We start from the raw sequence: 23,254 nt of genomic DNA, 5'->3' as shown, positions 1-23,254 counted from the left end.
GTTTAACAAGAAATATGCAGAGATCTATTTGAAGAAAATTGTAAAATTTTAATAAAGAAAATGAAAAACATTTGAATAGATGGAAAAACATACTTGAATGGGAAAACAGTATTGTAACACTTTCCTAACTAATATTTATACTTAATGCAATTCCAACAAAAATGACAACAGAATCATTTGGAAGTTGAAGAGTTTATTTTAAGAATAAAACAGGATTTTTTACTTTAATAAGTTTATTTTAAAGTTCATCTAGAAGAAGAGAGCATGGAAAATTTTGAAGAAGCATGAGAAAGATTTTCTCTGTAAATATTAGAATGCACTATAGAGCTGCAGTACTTTAAATAGTGCGAATATCTGGCAGAAACAGATTGGATTTTTTAAAAAAGAAGAAACCACTAAAGTACCAGAAGCAAATGGGGGGGTTTTCCAACCATTTTATTATGAAAAATTTCAAAATTCAGAAAAGTTGGAAGATTTTTAAAGCAAACACTTATATACTCAGCACTTAGATTTTTAGTGTTTTTGCTGTGTCACATACATATCCATCTATTCATCCCTCAATCAATCTATTTTTTTTATTCATTTCAAAGTAAACTTCAGATATCAGTATTCCACCTAAATATTTCAACATGTACAGTTGACCCTTGAACAACTTGAGGGTTAAGGGTGCAGACCCTCCAGGTGGTCCAAAGTCCACATATAACTTTTATAGCCTGCCCTCCTTGGTTCCTTATCTGCAGATTCAACCAACCATGGATTGTGTAGTACTGTATTTATCATTGTGAGAAATCCACATGTAAGTGGACCTGCACACTTCAAACCTGTGTTGTTCAAGGGTCAGCTGTATATTATTAACCAGAGTTCAAGAAAATGTGGCTTGCACGTTTATAATTTTGGAATTGGGTCTACCCTTGTAAGCATATCATAAAATTTAAAATTTTAAAGGAAAAAACCAGCTATATTAATAAAAAAATGGAAGTTAATAAAATGCAATCAGATTGCCAAAGGTTAACATTCAAAACATCGACAAAACCCAATCTGGTCACAAGATGGGGAACCAAGCAGCCTCAAGTGTTGTTTGTAAGAGTATGAATGAATTCAGCTTCTTTGAATAGCAGTTTGGTTACATATATCTACATATAAAATATATAAAACCTTTGACCTAGTAATCTCACTTAAATTTATTTCAAAGAAACAGATATACTAGGTTTTCTAAGCACTAGTTATGAGTGAAAATTGGAAATCCAAATATAAAATAGGGAACTGATAAAGTTAATTATGGTAAGGTATACTGTAGTGTCTATGAATCCATTAATAATGATAACGGTGAGTCATAGAAAAAAAACAGAAAATTGGCAGATGTAAATCCAGCCATGTGTAATTACATTAAATATGAATGGAGGGACTTCCCTGGTGGTCCAGTGGTTAATACCCTGCGCTTCCAGTGCAGGGGGTGCAGGTTTGATCCCTGGTTGGGGAACTAAGATCCCACTTGCTGTGTGGCATGGCCAAAACTTTTTAAAAAATAAATAAATGTGAATGGAGTAAATATTCCAACCTCAGACAAGGTTTGTTAAACTGCAAGATGCAAAATATATGCTATCTACAAGAGGCTTTAAATTCAAAAACACAAATATGTTGAATACAAAAGGATAGAAAGGATACACAATGCAAACAACTGTAAAAGAGCTGGAGGAATTGTATTAATATCAAGCAAAATGGACTTTTTAAAATACTACTAGAAAAGAGTAACATTTCATAATGATAGAAGAGCCAAAAATTCAGAAAGATTTAAAAAGTATAAATACACCTAACAACAGAGTCCTGAAATATATGAAGCAAAAACATAAAATTCAAAGGAAAAAGAGATAATTCAACAGAGTTGTAGCGTTCAATACTCTTCTCTTAGAAATGGAAATAAAAACAAAAAAAACCAAATGGGACCTAATGAAACTTCAAAGCTTTTGCACAGCAAAGGAAACCATAAACAAGACCAAAAGACAACCCTCAGAATGGGAGAAAATATTTGCAAATGAAGCAACTGACAAAGGATTAATCTTCAAAATTTATAAGCAGCTCATACAGCTCAATAACAAAAAAACAACCCAATCCAAAAATGGGCAGAAGACCTAAATAGACATTTCTCCAAGGAAGATATACAGGCTGCCAACAAACACATGAAAGAATGCTCAACATCATTAATCATTAGAGAAATGCAAATCAAAGCTACAATGAGATACCATCTCACACCAGTCAGAATGGCCATCATCAAAAAATCCAGAAAGAATAAATGCTGAAGAGGGTGTGGAGAAAAGGGAACACTCTTGCACTGCTGGTGGGAATGTGAATTGGTACAGCCACTATGGAGAACAGTATGGAGGTTCCTTAAAAAACTACAAATAGAACTACCATATGACCCAGCAATCCCACTACTGGGCATATACCCTGAGAAAACCATAATTCAAAAAGAGTCATGTACCACAATGTTCATTGCAGCTCTATTTACAATAGCCAGGAGATGGAAGCAACCTAAGTGTCCATCATCGGATGAATAGATAAAGAAGATGTGGCACATGTATACAATGGAATATTACTCAGCCATAAAAAGAAACGAAATTGAGCTATTTGTAATGAGGTGGATGGACATAGAGTCTGTCATACAGAGTGAAGTAAGTCAGAGAAAGACAAATACCATATGCTAACACATATATATGGAATCTAAGAAAAAAAATGTCATGAACCTTGGGGTAAGACAGGAATAAAGACACAGACCTACTAGAGAATGGACTTGAGGATATGGGGAGGGGGAAGGGTAAGCTGTGACAAAGCAAGAGAGTGGCATGGACATATATACACTACCAAACGTAAGGTAGATAGCTAGTGGGAAGCAGCCACATAGCACAGGGAGATCAGCTCCGTGCTTTGTGTCCGCCTGGAGGGGTGGGATAGGGAGGGTGGGAGGGAGGGAGACGCAAGAGGGAAGAGATATGGGAACATATATATATGTATAACTGATTCACTTTGTTATAAAGCAGAAACCAACACACCATTGTAAAGCAATTATACTCCAATAAAGATGTAAAAAAGAAATACTCTTAGTAATTGGTAGGGAAACTAGACAGTGTCATCAAGGATGCAGAAAACTTGAGCAGCATTATCAACTAACTTGATCTAACTGAAATAGATCTCTACCCAACAATGGTAGAATACACATTCTTATATAGTGCATATGGAGCACTATCATTAACAAATTTTTCAGGATTGAAATTACTCAAATTATGTACTTTAGTGCAAGAGAATTATATTTGAAATCAACAAATTATTATTTTCGATCACAACAGAATTAACAGTAGAAGGAAACTTGGGGAATCCCTTAATACTTGAATATCAATATACTTTTTTTGTTAGCAGATATTCATTTTTAATTATTATTTATTTATTTAGTTTTGGCTGTGTTGGGTCTTCGTTTCTGTGTGAGGGCTTTCTTCAGTTGCGGCAAGCGGAGGCCACTCTCCATCGCGGTGCGCGGGCCTCTCACTATCGTGGCCACTCTTGTTGCGGAGCACAGGCTCCAGACGCGCAGGCTCAGTAGTTGTGGCTCACGGGCCCAGTTGCTCCACGGCATGTGGGATCTTCCCAGACCAGGGCTCGAACCCGTGTCCCCTGCATGGGCAGGCAGATTCTCAACCACTGCGCCACCAGGGAAGCCCTCAATATACTTTTAAGTGATCCATGAGTCAAAGAAGAAATAACAAGGAATGTTATAGATTACTTGAACTGAGTTAAAATGAATATACAACATTAAAAATGTATGGATGCAGCAAAAATAGTGCTTAGAAAGTTATCGCTTTAAATACCTTGGTAAAAAAGATCCAAAAGTAATAACCTAAGCTTCCACCTGAAGTTAGGAACAGCGGATTAAATAAAGCTCATGTAAGGAAGGAAATAATTCAGAACAAAAGTAAGTGAAACAAAACAGAATCAAAAGAAGGGATTTCCCTGGTGGTCCAGTGGTTAAGAATCCACCTTGCAATGCAGGGGGCGCCAGTTCCATCCCTTGTCTGGGAACTAAGATCCCACATGCCGTGGGGCAACTAAGCCCGTGTGCACAACCAGAGAGCCCATGTGCCGCAACTACAGAGTCCACGTGCTCTGGAGCCCATGTGCCACAACTAGAGAGAAGCCTGCACATGCACCACGATGAAGTGAAGAGCCCATGTGCCACAATGAAAGATCCTGCGTGCTGCAACTAAGACCCGATGCAGCCAAAAAATAAATATTTTTAAAAAATAAAAGCAAATCAATGAAACCAAATAACAGTTCTCTGAAAAGATTCTAAATATTGTCTTTTGCTATACTAACCAAGAAAAAAGAAGATACAAATTACCAAAATTGAGACTGAAAAGGGGACATGATTATAAACCCACATAAATTAAAAGAATTGGAATATTATGAACTTATTTAAGTTCATAATAGACATTAGATAACTTAGATATCAGAAAAGACAACTTAGATGAAATAGACAAATTCTTAGGAAAACACAAATTACCGTAACTAAGAAGAAATAGTAACTCTGAAAATATATATATTTAAGAAATTGAATTAGTACTTAAATATCTTTCAGCAAAGAAAAGCTCCAGTTCAGATGACATTACTGATGAATTCTACCAAACACTTAGAGAAGAATTAATACCAATTCTTCACAAACTTTTCCCCAAAACTAGAAGGGGACACTTCACAATTTATTCTTTGAGGCCATTGCTACCCTAATACCAAAAACAGACATACATTACCGAAAAAGAAAACTATAGACCAACATCTCAAATACAAATGCAAAAATCCTCAACAAAATGCTAGCAAACCAAAGCCTGCAATATATATAAAGTATTAAACACCAAAAACAAGTGAGATTTATTGCAGGAATGCAAGGTTGGTTTTAACATCCCAAAATCAATTCTTATAGTGCTCCATATTAATAGAATACAGGACAATAACACATGATCACTTCAGTAGATGCAGAAAAGGCATTTGACAAAAGTCAGCATAACTTGATGATAAAAAATCACTCCAACAAACTAGGAATAGAAGGGAACTTCCTCTGTGGTAAAGGACATTTTAGAAAAACTATCATCATACTTAATGAGAGAGAGACTGAATGATTTCTCCCTAAGATCATGAGCAAGACAAGAATGTCTGTTCTCCCCACTTCTGTTCAATACTGTACTGGAGGTTGTAGCCAGGACAGTTAGCAAGAGAAGGAAATAAAAGACATCCAGACTGGACACGAAGGAGAAAACCATCTCTATTTGCAGATGTCATGGTCTTGAATATAGAAAATCCTAAGGAATATACTAAAAAACTATTAGAACTTAATAATCAAGTTCAACAAGACTACAGGATACAAGACCAGTATTCAGAAATCATTTGTATTTCTATTCACTTGCAATGAACAAACCAAAAATGAAGTTAACATAATTCCATTTATAGTAGCATTGAAAAGAGTAAAATACTAAGGAATGATTTTTTTTTATTTTATTTATTTTTGGCTGCGTTGGGTCTTTGTTGCCGCGTGTGGGCTTTCTCTAGTTGCGGCGAGCAGGCTTCTCATTGCAGTGGCTTCTTGTTGCACAGCACAGACTAGGCGCGCAGGCTTTAGTAGTTGTGGCGCGTGGGCTTCAGTAGTTGTAGCTCACAGGCTCTAGAGTACAGGCTCAGTAGTTGTGGTGCACGGGCTTAGTTGCTCCGCAGCTAGGAATAAATTTAACCAAAAAAGTGCAAATTATATTGTATTAACCTGCTAGGAGTAGTGTAACAAAGTACCACAAACTGGGTGGATTAAAAAACAAAATTTATGGTCTTATAGTTCTGGTGGCTAGAAGTCCAAAATCAGGGTTTCAGCAGGGTTGGTTCCTTCTCAGGGCTGTGATGGAGAATGTATTCCATGCCACTCTCCTAACTTGTGGTGGTTTGCTAGTAACCTTTGGCCTTCCTGACTTCTGCTGCAGCACCCTGATCTCATGGTGTTCTCCCTGTGAGTGTGTTCTGTCTCTGTGTCCAAATTTTCTTTTTTTATAAAGATACCAGTCATACTGAATTAGTGTCCACCCTAATGATCTCATCTTAACTCATCTCCATTTCCAAATAAGATCGTATTTCCAGGTACTGGGGGGTAGGATTTCAACATCCTTTGCAGGGGACACAATTCAACCCATAACACTTAACACTCTGAAAGTACAAAACATAGAAGTTAAGGAAGACTTAGATATATGGAAAGACATTCCATGTTCATGGGTCAGAAGACTTAGTATTTTTGAGATGGTAATACTACGTAAATTGATGTACAAATTCAGTCAATCCTTATCAAAATCTCAACTGGCTTCTACACAAAGATTGACAGACTGGTCCAAAATTCATATGGAAGTACAAGGGACCCAAAATAGCCAAAACAATCTTGAAAAAGAACAGTGTTGAGGAGACTCATATCCTGACTTCGAAACTTACTGCAAAGCTATAGTAATCAAGCAGTGTATTACTGGCAAAAGGGTAGGCATGTTGACTGTGAGATGTATATATATATTGGTTCCTGCCCCCAGTTCCTGGCACAGAGCTCCTAAAATCCTTGTAATTTTCTTTATAAGAGCCTAGGAACATCTTTTGTTCTAATATTTGGTCTTTGACCCCAGTTCCTGACAAAGGGCTCCTGAAACTCTTGGTTGATAGGAGTGTCTTTTGTTCTAATGAGGCAACTCTGGGTGCGCTCCTGGATGAGAGCTGGTTGCCAGAGAGACCAAGCCATGATTAGAAGCTTGGAATTTTCAGCTCCATCCACCATTCTCTTGAGAAGGGAGAAAGGCTAAAAATGGATTTAATGCCTACATGACGAAGCTCCCATAAAATCCCAATAGTATGGGGTTCAGAGAGCTTCCAGGTTGTGGAACACAACCATCCAGAAGGGTGATGCACCCCAACTCCACAGAGACAGAAGCTCCTACACTCGGGACCCTCTCATACCTGGCCCTATGTATCTCTTCATCTGGCTGTTCATCCATATCATCTGTACTCTTTACCATGTTGTTTAATGAACTGGTAAACATGAGTAAGTGTTTCCCTGAATTCTGTGAGCCAATCTAAGGAATTAATTGAACCTGAGGAGGGGATTGTTGGAACCTCCCATCCAGGTGATAACCTGAGCTTGAGACTGGTGTCTGAAGTTGGGGTGGGAGGTGCAGCCTGGAGCCCTTACCTGTGGGATCTGATGCTGTCTATGGGTAGATAATGTCAGAACTGAATTAATTTGTGGAATACCCAGCTGGTGTTGGAGATTTGCTTGTTGTTGTGGAGAAAAAACCCCACACTTTTGGTGACCAGAAGTATCAGAAGTGAAGTGTTCTGTGTGAATAGTAAAGGAGACTCACAGGAGAGAAACACAGTAGGGAAGAACTGAGTTTTTCCCTACATAGGAAGGAAAAAACTGAGATTTTCCACTATATAAACCAATGGAATATGATTGAGAGTCCGGAAATAAACTCACACATATGTGGTCAACTGTTTTTTGACAAGGTTGCGAAAACAAGGATGCAAAAGAATAGATTTGGACCCCCTATTATATACAAAAATTAACTGAAAATGGATTAAAGACCTAAATATTAGCTAAAACTATAAAACTCTTAGAAGAAAACATAGGCATAAAATCATTGTGACCTTGGATTAAGCAATAGTTTCTTAAGATATGGTACCAGAAGCACAGGTAACAAAAGAAAAAACGAATACAGCAGGTGCTTCCAAAGACACTGTCAAGAAAGTGAACAGCAACCTACAGAATTGGAGAAACTACAGGCAGACCTCATTTCATTGCACGTTGCTTTATTGAGCTTCACAGGTACTGCATTTTTTAAAATTGAGGGTTTGTTGCAACCCTGTCAAGCAAGTCTGTCGGCACCATTTTGCCAATAGCATTTGCTCCCTTCAGTTCTCTGTGTCACATTTTGTAATTCTTGAAATATTTCAGACTTCTTCATCATTATATTTGTTATGACGATCTGTGATGTTTGATGTTACTATTGCCAAAAGATTATTACACACTGAAGGCTCAGATGATGGTTGGCATTTTTTAGCAATGAAGTATTTTTTAACTAGGGTATGAACATTGTTTTTAAAGACATAATGCTATAGCACACTTAACAGACTACAGTAAACATAACTTTCATCTGCCCCAGGAAACCATAACATTTGTGTGACTTGCTTTCTTGCAATGCTTGCTTTACTTTGGTGGTCTGGACCTGAACCTGCAATATCTCCAAGGTATACCTGTATTTGTAAATTATATTTGAAAACAGGTTTCTATCTAGAATATATAAAGCATTCCTACAACTCAGTAATAAAAAGACAACCCACATAAAAAATGGGCAGAGGATCCCAATAGACATTTTTCCAAGGGATACACAAATGTCAATAAGCATATGAAAATATGCTCCACATCATCAGCCATCGGGGAAATGCAAATCAAAGCCACACCCACTTCATACCCACTAGGATGGCCATAATCAAAGTGATAGATAATAGCAAGTGGTGGTGAAGATGTGGAGAAATTGGAAAGCTTATATACTGCTGCTGGGAATGTAAAATGGTGCAGCCACTTTGCTGCTTCATGTGAACTATGGAAACTAGGCCAGTGAATCCAGAGTGCTTCGCAAGTTAAGAAATTTAGAATATCCAGGATGTTTCCGTAAGTCATACTGAATGTTCTTGTTGGCAAATTATTCTATGATATAATGCTCTGAGAAGAGAATTCTAAGCTTATTTGGAAAATAAAAGTCGGGAAATGTTTATCTGTTAACCATATTCTAATCCTGATTAATTAAAATGTTTACTTTCATGATATTGTTTAAAGGTTCAGCTTAATTTTCAGAAAATGAGAAGTGGAGATACTATTCACTGACATTTTGCCCTTTAAAAAAACTTTTTAATACAAGATTAGCAAGATATTAGAGCTGTGGTAATTGGATGTCTTTCAGGGAAATAAACCGTTAAAGTTTATGAGTCACGTTAACAGAAAGCCCTGTCAGTTCCACCATTTCCCTTTATCAGTTCATTCTACAATAAACATAAAATCCTCTGCCTGGAGTTCAGAGCACAGCAAGGGAAAGAGGAAAAAGCCAAAACAGAAAATCCAGAAAGTAGTAAGTAGGAAATGTTCAGTAACCTTATGATCCTCAAGCTCATGACGAGATGTCCAGTGCTTTAGTGCACTGCTGGGACCAGCAGAATTTGGCTGTGGTGAGACTCCTTCTCAGTGGCTTAGTAACTCATCTGTGGTCTTAAAGATTCAGGGATTCCCCAGATATGTTTTCTGGAAGGCGTCTCAAAGCCTTTTTAGTCATTCAAAAAAAAAGACGAAAGCAAGCAACAGCATCATTAAGGGCTTTGGCCCTTTGTGTGGAAGGAGTCACTTGATCGTTCCTAGGTGCCTGGGCAGCTAGTGGAAGCCTCAAGAAGGAACACAGTGTGGGACTCAGGCCCAGTCTCTGAGCACAGAGATTGGATGCCACTTGTTGCTAACATAGATTCAAAGAGAAGAGTGCCATTGCAGCAACATGGATGGACCTAGAGATTATCATACTAAGCGAGTAAGTCAGAAGGAGAAAGGCAAATACTATATGATATCATTTATATGTGGAATCTAAAATACGACACAAATGAACATATCTATGAAACAGACTCACAGAGAACAGAATTGTGGTTGCCAAGGGGGAGAGGGTGTGGGGGAGGGTTAGATTGGGAGTTTGGGATTAGCAGATGCAAACTAGTATATAGAGAATGGATAAAAAACAAGGTCCTACTGTACAGCACAGGGAACCATAGTCAATATCCTGTGATAAACCATTAATGGAAAAGAATATGAAAAAATATATATGTGTGTAACTGAATCACTTTGCTGCACAACAGAAATTAACACAACATTGTAAATCAACTACAATTAAAAAAAAAAAAGTACCATGCAATGCTTGCTGCTCTGTACCATCCCTGCTTGGAGGAAACCTTGGGAGGAGGCTGTGTGAATGATCACAGACAACAAAACCCTCGTGTGTGTGTAATTCACTTATTTCCTTCCTCTGACCTCCTCATTACTTGACACTTATTTTTGCTTTTATGGATTCTGTGCTTTTGAGCTTCTCAAAACCTTTTTGGAAGTTGAAGAATATGTATGTATTTCTTAACACATGGTTGTAATAAAAATATACAAACTGATATACATAAAAACAGGTTCTTCATGATTTATGGAAAGCATTATGCAAATTATATTGCATGTGGGTTTTCTTTCAAAAGAATTCTTTGATTACAGATTTTCAAAGAAAAAATGTCATTATTTGCAACTTATTCTTCAAAAAGAATATTCTAAATGCCAGATGCTCTTTTGTGGCCAGGAAGATATATCAAAAACATATCCTTCTGTAGAAACCTCAGCATCCTTCTGTGAATTCTAAAAGTTTGAAAAGTCACATACACAATTCTGTATATGTCAGGATCTGGGTAAGAATAGGGGACAGAGAGCTGGGAATTGGGATGATCGCAGAAAGCAATCTGGCATCTACTCAGTCAGTTGTGAAGTCACTGGCATCTTTAGAATCCTGTACACAGAACCACTTTTACTGATTTAAAAAAAAAATAAAATCAAAGTAACCATTCTTTGGCCTCCATAGCCAACCTAAAGGAATTTTTCACTTCTCCAGCAGTTGTTTTTACCCAAAGACTAGGAAAAAAACAGCTCTACCCTGTAACCTCTGATAGAAAACTTTAGATGCCAAAATGTTCTCTTATCTTTTATACTCATCTGATGTGTGTGCATGACTCCTGAGTAAAAATACAATTCTTGGTTGGTAGGCTAATTTTTTTTATGAAGTTGAATATATACAGCTGTCTTACTAGTCAGTTCTGGATGACCATCCCACTCAGTCTTTCAAGATGTATTAGAGCTTTATCAGTTACTCAAATCTGGACTAATTAACAACTTGGTCAGGTTCTAGATGAAGTTGATGACCTTGCTACACTGTCAGAATAGCTAAATTATCATCTGATATCACCTGCACAGAACTTCTTTATGAGTACGTTTTTCAGATAACTGGTGGTATGCTAAAATAAAACATATTTTGGTTTTTATTTTAACCACTTTGGATGAAAATTTTTCTACTTAAATTAGTAAATTTTTTTAATATAAAAGTTTCAGGTTTAAAGAATGGTAAATAGAATAACAATGAAAACCCATGTGCCTACCATCTATCCTAGGAAATAAAACATTATAAATAAAATTGAAACTGCTGGTATATTCCTCCCAGATTATATTGTCTCCGTTATAATTCCCATGCATATCTGTAATAGATTAATTTTACTCATTATTGTTGATGGGTTTTATCTGTGTTGGTGTGTGTAGCCCTAGTTCATTCTTTATATATATATATATATATATATTTTTTTTTTTTTTTTTTTTTTTTTTGGCTGCGTTGGGTCTCCATTACCGTGCGGGCTTTTCTCTAGTTGTGGAGAGCCGGGGCTACTCTTCATTGCGTTGTGCAGGCTCCTTGAGGTGGCTTCTCTTGTTGGAGAGCATAGGCTCTAGGTGCGTGGACTTCAGTAGTTGTGGCACACGGGCTCAGTAGTTGTGGGTCGCAGGCTCTAGAGTGCAGGCTCAGTAGTTGTGGCGCACGGGCTTGTTGCCCCGCAGCGTGTCAGATCTTCCTGGACCAGGGCTCAAACCTGTGTCCCCTGCATTGGCAGGCATATTCTTAACCACTGTGCCATCAGGGAAGTCCTAGTTCATTCTTTTTCATTGCTCTACTTCATCATTTTCTTCTTGGTGGGTATTTAAGTTGCTTTTAACATTTTACTATAATAACACCCTGATGGACCTTCCCATAGGTCTATTCTTGTACACATGTATGAGTTTCTCTAGAATAGGTATTTAGGAGTTCAACTACTGAGTCATAGAGTAGAAATACCTTTCATAGTTATCAAGTTACTTTCTAAAATGTTTATGCAATTTACAAGCCAGTTGTAGAATGTCTTTCAGTTTGAATTTCTCTGATGTTTCCTCATGATTAGATTCAGGCTGTACATCTTTGGGAGGAGTATCACAGAAGTAATGCTGTACATCCAATGAGGACCTTTATAAAATGGCACATGATTCCAAATTGTCCCATTTCTGATGATGTTTATTTTGTTCACTCCATTAAAATGATGTCTGCTAAGCTTCTTTATGTAAAGTCATTCTTTTTCTCTTTGTAAATGGTAAATATTTTATGGAAAAGTATTTTGAAACAATGTAAAACATTCCGTTCTCCACATCCACCTCAAGCCATGATGGAATAACTGCATCCAGACTTACCACTACAGCTTAATAACAAAAAATCTGACAGAATATGGGAAACAGTAGTTTCTTAACCTTGGATCCTAGGCCATGTGGATGTTGGTCTCTCAGATGAGGTGAGCCCCATGACTGCCTAGCTTGGTGCCCGGAGAGAGTTTCCAGGCCTTATCACAGGGAAGGGGAATTTATATAAGCTCAGAGGTCTCGGTAAGTGAGGCTGAGGATTTGGGGAGGTCGACATGGCTGGAATTCACAGGACAGAGTGTCAGAGAGCAGAGAGCAGCAGGGAGAGAGCTCTGGAGATCTGCAAAGGATTCTACTCGAGTCTTCAGCACCTTTGTGAGGCTGGGGATAGAACCACCATAATGAACAGAAAGGACAGTTTGTGGAGCTCACAGGGTTGGGAATACAGTAGTCCCCCCTTATCCGCAGTTTTGCTTTCTGTGATTTCATTTACCCACAGTTAACTGTAGTCTGAAAATATGAAATGGAAATTCTAGAAATAATAAGTTTTAAATTGCCTTGCTCTTCTGAGTAGCGTGATGAATCTCACTCCATCCTGCCCAGGACGTGAATCATCCCTTTGGCATATCCACACTGTATATGCTACCTGCCTATTAGTCACTTAGAAGCCCCTCTTGGTTATTAGATCGACTATCGCAGTATTGCAGTGCTTGTGTTCAGGTAACCCCTATTTTACTTAGTAATGGCCCTATTGACCTTTAAAGAAATTATTGACAGGAGACCTAGGAAAAAACATAGTGTATGTAGGGTTCGGTACTTTCCTTGGTTTCAGGCATCCACTGGGGGTCTTGGAATGTATCCCCCTCAGATAAGGGAGGGCTACTGGAGTTCATGTTCCCAACAGCCAGGATGGAGAAATCTCATAATACATGGCATTGGATTGTTCTCAGAAGGTGATCACCTCAGTGATGGAACTGAATTTGAATTAGCCTTGGACTACAGGCTGCTCTGGTCCTAACCTAACGAAGCTCAAAAGCAAGCCCCAAAGGATCAAACTGTTTCCAAGTAACTTAACCATGTCCCAGAACAAAGTGTAAAACATTTTAAAGGAATACCACCCCCCCACCAAAAAAATCCAGCACCCAACAATGTAAATGTTTCAGCATCGAACCAATAATTAGGGGATGCAAAGTAGGAAAATATGACCCTTAATGAGGAGAAAATGCATTCAAAAACTGACAAGAAATGGCACCGGTGGTGGAATTAAAGAAACATGGACATTTAAAACAGTACTTACGAGTGTACATCATATATCCCAGAAGGTAGAGGAGAGCATGATGCAGAGTGACGTGGAAAATCTTTAAAAAAAAAAAAAAAAATCTACGGATGGAAACTATCTCATGTCTCATCAAATTTTCAATTTATTCATTTATATCAGTTTGGACTCTTGGTTTCCTATTTTATTCAATGGATTATACATTGTTACTAGTACTATTTATTTTGATATTCAAGTTGAACCTGACTTGGCCAGTGGGAGCCCATTCAGGTTGTCATCTGTGTGCTTTTGACATGTCCCAAACATTTTTTGAGAGCTTTTTAACTTTCAGATGCACAAAATGTTCCAGCCCTGGAATCAGGCATTTTCCAAAGAGCCCTGGTTCCTTTTAATGAAGAATGGTATCAGAGAGAGCAGCATGTGTCAAAGCCTGAGGCACAAGCATGTTTGGCACATCCAAGAAGCAACAAGAAGGCCTCTGTGGCTGGAGTGAGCAGGGAGCACAGTGGTGGGGTCAGATTACGGAGGGCTTCACGGGCATTAGAAGAGCTTTAGCTTTGAAGGCTTTGGTGCATACATGTAAGGTGAGCCGATGTATGTTATAAAATGGTTGCTGTGGCTGCCATATGGAGAACAGACTGAAGGGAAGAAGGGTGGGAGCAGGAGAGACCAGGGAGGAGACCTGACGGGCCAGTCAGCAGGTGGCAGAGGTGAGAGAGCCAACAAGTTTGCGATGGATTATATGAGGCGCTTGAGAGAAAGGAGGAAGGTGAGCATGGCTTCCCTGGTATTGTCCTGAACAGCTGGATAGAATTGCCATTCTACTGAGATGTGAAAGACTTCAGAGGGAAGAAGACTGGGGAGAAAAATTAGGTTGGTGGTTTTTTAACTTTATAGATATTGATGTATAACTCACAGAAGAGTACACAGATTGTACTTGTACAGCATGATGGGTTTTTACCAAGTGAACCCATCCAGGTAAGCAAGTCCCAGTCTTCCACCACAGAGTAAACAATATCCTAACTTTTAACAGCATCAATTCGTTTTGCTAGTTTTTGAACTTTATATAAATGGAAACATATGGTATATATTCTGTCTGGCTTATTTTGCTCAACCTTCTATTTGAAATATTCATGCTGTTAATACATGGTTGCCATAGAGTTTTCCATTGTCTGATACACCATCATCAATTTATTCGTTCTATAGTCCAGTTTGTCAACTTTTTATATCCTGTGTAAGAAACATTTGCCTACCTTAAGGTTATGGAGGTAAAGTCTTGTGTTTTATTCTAAATATTTTCCCTAGATTTTCTGCCTTTCAGTTTTGTATAGTCCACCAAACTTGATTTTTGTGTATGGTATGTAGAGGTCAAGACTGATTTTTTAAAATATGTATATCCAATCGAACCAGCTCCATTTATTGAAATTTATTCTTTCTCCACTGTACTGTAGTGTCATCTTTGTCATAAATCAGGTGTGTGTGTGTTTCTAGACTTTCTATTGTGTTTGATTCATCTGTTTGTCTAACCTTGCACCAATCCCATTCTGTCTTTATTGTAGCTTTATAATAGAGCTTAATTTCTGGCAGTGGAACTTCTCAAACTTTGTTCTTTTTCTAGACTCCCTTGGATATTCTTGGCTCCTTTGCATTTCCATATAAAATTTAGAATCAGCTTATTTCTACCCACCCCCCTTCAAAAAACCCTTCTGAAGCTTTTATGTAGTTTACACATAATAAAATGTGTAAATTTTAAGGGTACAATTCGATGAGTTTTGTCAAATGTATACACTCACATAATCAACACCAGTCAAGATATAGGACCAGTTCCATCACCCTAGGAAGTTCCATCATGTTTCTTTCCAGTAAATCCCCTTTTCTTCCCAGAGGCAACCTCTCTTGATTTCTATCACCATAAATTCATTTTGATTGTTCTCGGACTTTATATAAATGGGATCATAAAGTCTGAATTCTTTTGTGTTTGACGTCTTTTGCTCAACTCATTGTTTCTGATATTGGCTCCCGTTGCTGCCTGTATCCTTCATTCCTTCTTACTGTAGCACAGTGCCCATTGTATGACGATACCACAGTTCCTTATCCAGCCACCTGCTGACAGCCATTAGGGCTTCCCCATTTGGGGGCTCCTATGAATAAAGCAACTATGAACATTCTTGTATGAGTCTCTTTGTGGGCATCTGTTTTCATTTCTCACAGGCAAATACTGAGACATAGGATTGGGTGGCTGTATATTAAGTTTTATGAGAAATTGCTGAACAGTTTTCCAAAATGGTTGTATCATTTTACACTCCTACTAACAAGGTATGAGAGTTCTAGTGGTTCTGTATATGCACCAACACTTGGTGTGGTCAGTCTCTAGCCATTCTAAAGGTGGGAAGTATTTTTTTCATTGTGATTTTAATTTGCATTCCCAGATGACTAATGATTCTGAGCACATTTTCATGTGCTTATTGATCATTTGTATATCTTCCTTCATGAAGTTTCTGTTCAAATCTTTCATCTTTATTGTTTGATGTTTTATTGTTGGTTGCCGGTGATATAGATATTCATTCCAGATACAAGTCTTCTGTCAGGTAAAGTTACCATGAAAAATTATCATGAATATTTTCTTCTAGGCTCTGCTTGCCTTTTCATTTCTTAGTGATATCTTATGAAGAGCAAAAGGTTTTAATTTTGATAGATTACAATTAATTTTTCTTTTGTAGTTAGTTGGTGCTTTTTGTGTCATAAGAAATCTTTGCCTGACTTAGGGTCAAAGAGGTATTTTCCTATGAATGAAGCTTTATAACTTCACCTTTTATGTCTAGGTTTATGATCCATTTTGAATTACTTTTTGAGTATGGTTTGAGGTAGTCATTGAGGTTTTATTTTTCTAAATGAAATGTAGTTTTAATGCCATATGTTGAAAATACTGTTCTTTCCCCTACTAAATTACCTTGGCACCCTTTATTGAAAATCAGTTAGCCATCTACATCTGGGCCCTTTTCTCTCTATATATATTTCTGGACTCTCCTCTGTCTACTATTTGTTTATATGCCAAAACTACATAATCTTATTTACTGAAACTTCAAAGTAAATTTTGAAGGCAACTTCTTTTTCAAGTTTGTTTTGACTCTTCTAGATTCTTTGCATTTCCAAATAAATTTTAAATTTAACTTGTCAGTTTCTAATAAAAAGTCTGCTAAGACTTTTTCCTGTTAATATTTTCATTGCAATTGTGTTGCCTCTATAGATAAGTCTTGGGAGAATTGACATCTTAACAATATTCAGTGTTCCATTCATCAACGTCTATCTCAGCTTATGGCTTCTTTAATTTTTGTCAGCAGTGTTTTCTCATTTTTAATACAGAAATCTTACTTGCCCTTTGTTAAATTTATCCCTAAGTATTTTTTTAATCAACTTTATTGAGGTGTAGTCTACATATTATGAACTGTAACCATCTTGACTGTAGAGATCAATGTGTTTTAATCAATTTATGTTTATTGACCTAATGGTAAACAGAATGGGTTTTAATTTTGTTTTCTAGTGTTTGTTGCTAGTATATAGAAATACAATTGTATTTACATTTGGTTGTGATGTCACTTAAAATTCTTTATTCTTGAAGAGTTCATAGCCTCCTTTTTCTCTATATTATTGGCTTAAGAGACCAGTCCAGACCACTATATGTACAAATAAATTAGAATAAAAATTCATATCCTTGGTCACACTGACTGTGTTGTGGCTGCTCAGTAGCCACATGTGCCTAGTGGCTGCTGGATTGGACAGCCCAGCTCTTCATCATTGCAGAAAGTTGTATCCAAAAGCACTGTGTGGAGTGATGGGGTGGCCCCACCTTGGGAGTTACCTCACTGTTTACTCATGGTATTGTATAACCCGTTCTGACAATCTCTGTATTTACAGTAAATTGAAAGTTACATACCTATATTTAAAAGCTTAATTAAATGCAGATTACACTTTTATTTCAGGTCTACCTCATATGTGATGCTATGTGGTTTGTACTGCATTACAGAGAACTAAGAATTGACCACTAGCTTTTGCAACATTTTGGATGTAGCTCCTGATCTTGTGTTGGGGACAAAAGCGTGATTTGAGGTGGTGGTTTAAGAGAGAAGAGGAACAGTGGAAGCGGTGACACTGAGTATAGAGCAGTCGCTTTGTTCTGAAAAAAGCGGAGAAATGTCATGTTTGCAGGACGGGGATATGGGGCCACACGGGAGAGATCACAGCATGTTAATATGCTGATAGGAATGATTCACCTGAGAGGAAAAATCAGAGAGAGAGGGAGGATTATTGACACGCTGTCCTTCAGCGGGCAACCAAGAGCGGGTCTAAGCACGTGGAGGTGTAGGCCCTGGAGAGGGGCCCAGATGTCTCCACCTACAGTGATGGAGGGGCAGGCTGAGCATAAGCCACAGGGAGGGATGTGGGGCTTCTCTTCTGATTGATTCTATTGCTTTTTTTTTTTACATCCAAGCATCCAAGATCATAGAGGCCCCTCACTGGATGGCCTTAGACTTAATGTGTTCTTCCATTTCACGTGTGTTTCTTATTCCTTTGCTGTCGTTTCCGTCTTCAGTTTGCCTCCTCTACAGCCTTCCTTCCTGCTCTACTTCTGACTTGCTCCTTTTATACCATATGTTCAAACATCCACAGCTCAGGCCATTAAATCGAAAGGAAAAAAAAGTCCCATTTAAGTTAACCCAAGTGGGAAGTAACTGAACATTGAAGTGGAGAGCAGCCTGGAACTTAGCTACTTCAGGGACTTTGTCTCCCTCAAGGCACCTTTGCATCTGCTCTTTTCTCCTTTCTCCACTGCTGGCTTCCTCTGCTCACTCAGTTTTTGCACCTTTGCACCTCTGGCCTGCACATGGCCATGCTGGCCACTGACCTCAGTTTACATCCCTACCTTTGACTTTGGCTTCAGCTGCAGAGACCTGATCTAGACCTGGACTGAAATCATGAGAAAAGGAATCTGGTCGCAGGGGTTTTTCCTAAGGTTCTGACCTCCCACAGGATTGGTGGCCCTGCTCAGGACTCATCAGCTGCAGCAGGAGAGTAGAGTGCTTCCACATAGAACACCTCTGCCTCCATATGCTGTCTCATCCCTCAGGCTGAGCCAAGGCACTTCTTAGCCAGGGCACTGGGTGGGGAGGCACAGTGATTGGCATTTTCATTCATCAAGTTGTTTGGACTATTTGTAATACAGGAGAGAACAGAATCTAATTAAGTGAAGTGTACAAAGTTTATTTGATGGACTTTTTAACATCTATTTTAACTTTCTGCTTGTTTATTTTTTATTGGCTACATTCTATTTATCACAACAAACCCTCAGCAAATATTTGTAGAATGAATGACTTTCGAAATGTTAGGTAAGAACTGCCTTTTTTTTCTTAATTACATTGCAATTTTATTTTATATTTGCATTTTTGGTTCAAAAAGAAAATGGCTACAACTTCAGAAAGATCTGGGGACTTCCCTGGTGGCGCAGTGGTTTAGAATCTGCCTGGCAGTGCAGCGGACATGGGTTTGAGCCCTGGTCCCGGAAGATCCCACATGCCGCGGAGCAACTAAGCCCGTGCGCCACAACTACTGAGTCTCTGCTCTACAGCCCACAAGCCACAACTGAGCCCACATGCCACAACTACTGAAGGCTGCGCACCTAGAACCCGTGCTCTGTAACAAGAGAAGCCACCGCAATGAGAAGCCCGCGGACCGCAACAAAGAGTAGCCCCTAAAAAAAAAAAAAAAAAGAGTAGCCCCTGCTCGACGCAACCAGAGAAGGCCCGCGCACAGCAACGAAGACCCAACGCAGCCAAAGATAAATAAATAAAATAAATTTATTTTAAAAAAAGAAAAAGAAAGCTCTGTATATGGAAAAAAAGTCAGACTTTTGGCAGAATGCTGCCAGACAGATCAGAATTCAAACTCATTTACCTGTCCGAATTAACTAAAAGGGTAGACTTTGAGCCCTACTATTGGGACTTAAAGTTATTTTAGAATTTTAGAACTTCTTATTAATATAAATATATTGAGAATATTTATACATTTAAGAACATTTGTTCCCTTAAGCCCAAATGCACAATTGCTACAAATCTAATAAATATCTTGAGATTGGATGCAAATTCATTTGGGAGGCAAAATGTTTCCTCAATGCCAACATGTCCCTTTAATGTATTTGGATCCAGATGTTTCGGCCTTATTTGCTGGAGTGGATGCAGCATTAGACTGTCAGTTCCCTGTTTGCCATTATTTAGTATTAGAGGCTGTTAAGCATGCATACTCATTGGGAAAGTTGAAGAAAGGCTTTAAATTGAAAAAGGTACCAAGCTGTGGTCTTTGTCCAGACATCCTGAGGTTAAAAACAACAAAACAAAGTGACTATAAATAAAGCATTAGAATACTAATATTAAAAAGCACCACAGGGCTTCCCTGGTGGCGCAGTGGTTGGGAGTCCCCCTGCCGATGCAGGGGACGCGGGTTTGTGCTCCAGTCCAGGAGGATCCCACGTGCCGCAGAGCGGCTGGGCCCATGGGCCATGGCCGCTGGGCCTGCGCGTCCGGAGCCTGTGCTCCGCAGCGGGAGAGGCCACGGCAGTGAGAGGCCCGCGTACCGCAAAAAAAAAAAAAAAAAAGCACCACAGTAGCTAAGAACAGTCTTGGTAGTACCTGTCTTTCATATTAGCTGTCAGTCAAGGTCCCCAGCACATAACTAGATCTTCACTAAGGGCCAGTCTCTCCTTCAGGGAAGCATCTAACAAAGCATGTATTCCATAACTGAACATGCAAATTCTCGAACATTAACAGATAATATAAATTATATTTCCTAAGGTAATAAACACCACACGATTGTGCTAAAAAATCTTTGCATGGTGCTGTGTTAACCTTGCGTCCTTAGATCTACGCTACAGATTATTGTACTAAAGTCAATTTCTACTTTAACATTAATAGGGTATAGTTCTCACGTTGTTTCTTAAGAAATGATAGAACTGCTTGGAATTTCCCTTACATTTGCATACATATTTCATTGTTCTTATACTAGGAGTGTAATAAATTTGCTTCTTGTCTAATTACAATGTAAACTGTAGAATTCAGCACTCCAGTTCTCAGGATGGTAATGTGCTCTGTAGTTTCATGCTGATTGGTTTTACTTATATGAATGTGTTTATAGATGCTCCTTAGGGCCGGAGCTCTGGCCCTTAAGAATACCATGTGCGTGTTCATCAGTAAAGATAAGCACCAGTGACTAATAGATCCGCTTTCAATCTATGTTTTCCTAGTTTTAAAAACACAAGGATTTAATGGCCAGTATTTTATTTCGGATTTTTATGTCTAGATTCATAAATGAAACGGGCCTATCCTTTTCTTATACTATCTATTGACCTTAGAATTAAGAATACCATCATGGAGTGATTTTAATATTTTATTTTTATATTTTCTTAAACAATTTGAAAATACAGAGTATCACTGGTCCCTGAAAGTTTGGTGAAATACATGTAAAACCATCTGGGCCTGTATATTTTGGAGAGTTGGATAAAGGACAAGGAGTTAGGATTACCATTTTAATTTTATGGGCTCTGGTTTTTTTAAGTTTTCTTTTCCTTCTTGCACTAGAGCTTTTAATAGTTTTTCTAAAAGTTTATGTAATCTAATTTATTGTTATATAGTTGCTAATAACATTTTTCACTCATTCTTAAATTCCTTATGAAATAGTTTGTATGTGTGAACAAGGAGATGTATGTTACAGTTCTTTGCAGTTGAAGTCACTTGCTTATCACTCCTGATTCTAGTTCCATTGCTTCCCTCCCCAAAGGTGGCACCACTCCTGCATCTGAGGTCCATCGTTCCCTGCATTTTTGGATTCCTCAACTACATATCTATGCCTAAAACATACTAGGTATTATTTTGCATTTTCACATATATTGGCATAAATGTATTCATAGTATTTTCTTATTAATTTTTGCTGCATCTTTAGCTGTAACCGTTTATCCTTTGCTCTGTCTCAAATACACACGTGTGCATGCATGCACACAGTCAGCCTTCCCAGGAATTGGTGTATTTTTTCTTTTTGGCAGACTTTACCCTTCTTGATCTTCTGTACTATCTTTTTTTAAATTAATTTCTGACTCTTGTTATTCCCTCCCTTCTTTTCTCTCTGGGTTTTTCCTTCTCTCTGGGTTTCTCTTGTTATTCCTTTGCTAACTTCTTGGATCAGTCACCTAGCTCAGTGGCATCATTCTTTATGGACTTGTACCACAGCACTGGCTATTTAGGATGGCATCCCTCCTCATTGGTTGGGGCTTAAACAGTTACATGTTTAAAATTAACCTTGAAAATAAACATTTGGGGCTATAATTTTTTTCTTTAAAATGCCACGTTAACTGCATCCCACTAATTTTTATGAAATTTTAAGTTAATTTTATTCTTAAGCTATTATATAATTTATATATTTCCTGAAAGTGGCATGTAAGCAGAAATAAAAATAAGTATATATATTTTACTTTATCAGGTGAAAATGAGATTGTTTGTAGTCTATTGTGCAAACTTCTGGTCTTGAGTAGAACAAATAAGAAATACCTCTGTCATTAGTAAAAGTAAACCCCAGAAACTCCCAAGGTGGCACTGGAGGCATCTATCTGTTTAGGTACATAATATTTTCTCATTTCTATTATGAATTCCTCTATGGTTCATATGTTATTTAGTGCATTTTAAAATATCTAAGTGGTTGGCAACTTTTCGATTATCTTCTTGTTATTGATGCCTAACTGAATTGTATTCTCATTAGGTTGGTGGCAATGATATTGATTGCTAGAGGCCAGAACATGGTCTATTTTTCATGAAATATATTGTGTGTGCTTATGAAAAATGTTGATTCACTATCAGAAACTAGGTTCTCTCCAAGTCATAAGCCTGTTTGCTGATTGTTTAAACCCACCATATATACTTTCTAAATATTTGTCTAATTAACCCATCAGGTACTGAGAGTAAAGAGTAATATCTCCCATTATAGTAGTGTAGTTTTCCAAACTTGTAGTTCTGCCAATTTTTACTTTATGAATTTTAAGGCTATAATGTTAGCTGCATACAAATTTAGAATTTTGCCTTTCTAGTAAGTTTTTTTTTAACATTAGCAAATGGATCTTTGTTTTTATTAGTGCCTTTTACTTTAACATCTATTTTACTGATTCTTTACTGTCAGTCATTTGGGGCCCTTGTGCTTTGGTAGTTGGGTTTTTTCTTTTCAAACAGCATTTTTTTTTTTTTAAGAACATGTGGCATGTTGCCATCATCTGTCAGGCTCCTTTTTAATTAAGTTTAGTTCACTTACATTTTTAATGATTACTGATTATCACTGATTTTTAAAATTTATTTCATCTTTCTTTTCTCCTCCTTTTAAAATAGTTTTTGTTGTTGTTCCCTCTTTTTTCTTTTAAGTCAACTAAGTTTTTTAAAATTTATTTCTCCTCCACTAATTAGTTTGGTATAATCCTCTATTTCTATTTTTTGTGTGTGGTTACGCATACTTAACATACTGTCTCTAAAAATCTACTTTTCTCTTCCCAAACAAATAACACTTTAACTTCCTTGTTTTAATTTTTTATTGCTACCCAAATGAGACATTACTCTTTTTATATAATCAAT

This window comes from Lagenorhynchus albirostris, chromosome 14 (genome assembly GCF_949774975.1).
Source record: "Lagenorhynchus albirostris chromosome 14, mLagAlb1.1, whole genome shotgun sequence".
NCBI lineage: Eukaryota > Metazoa > Chordata > Mammalia > Artiodactyla > Delphinidae > Lagenorhynchus > Lagenorhynchus albirostris.
The sequence above is the reverse complement of the archived record's forward strand: the minus strand, read 5'-3'. Positions refer to the sequence as shown.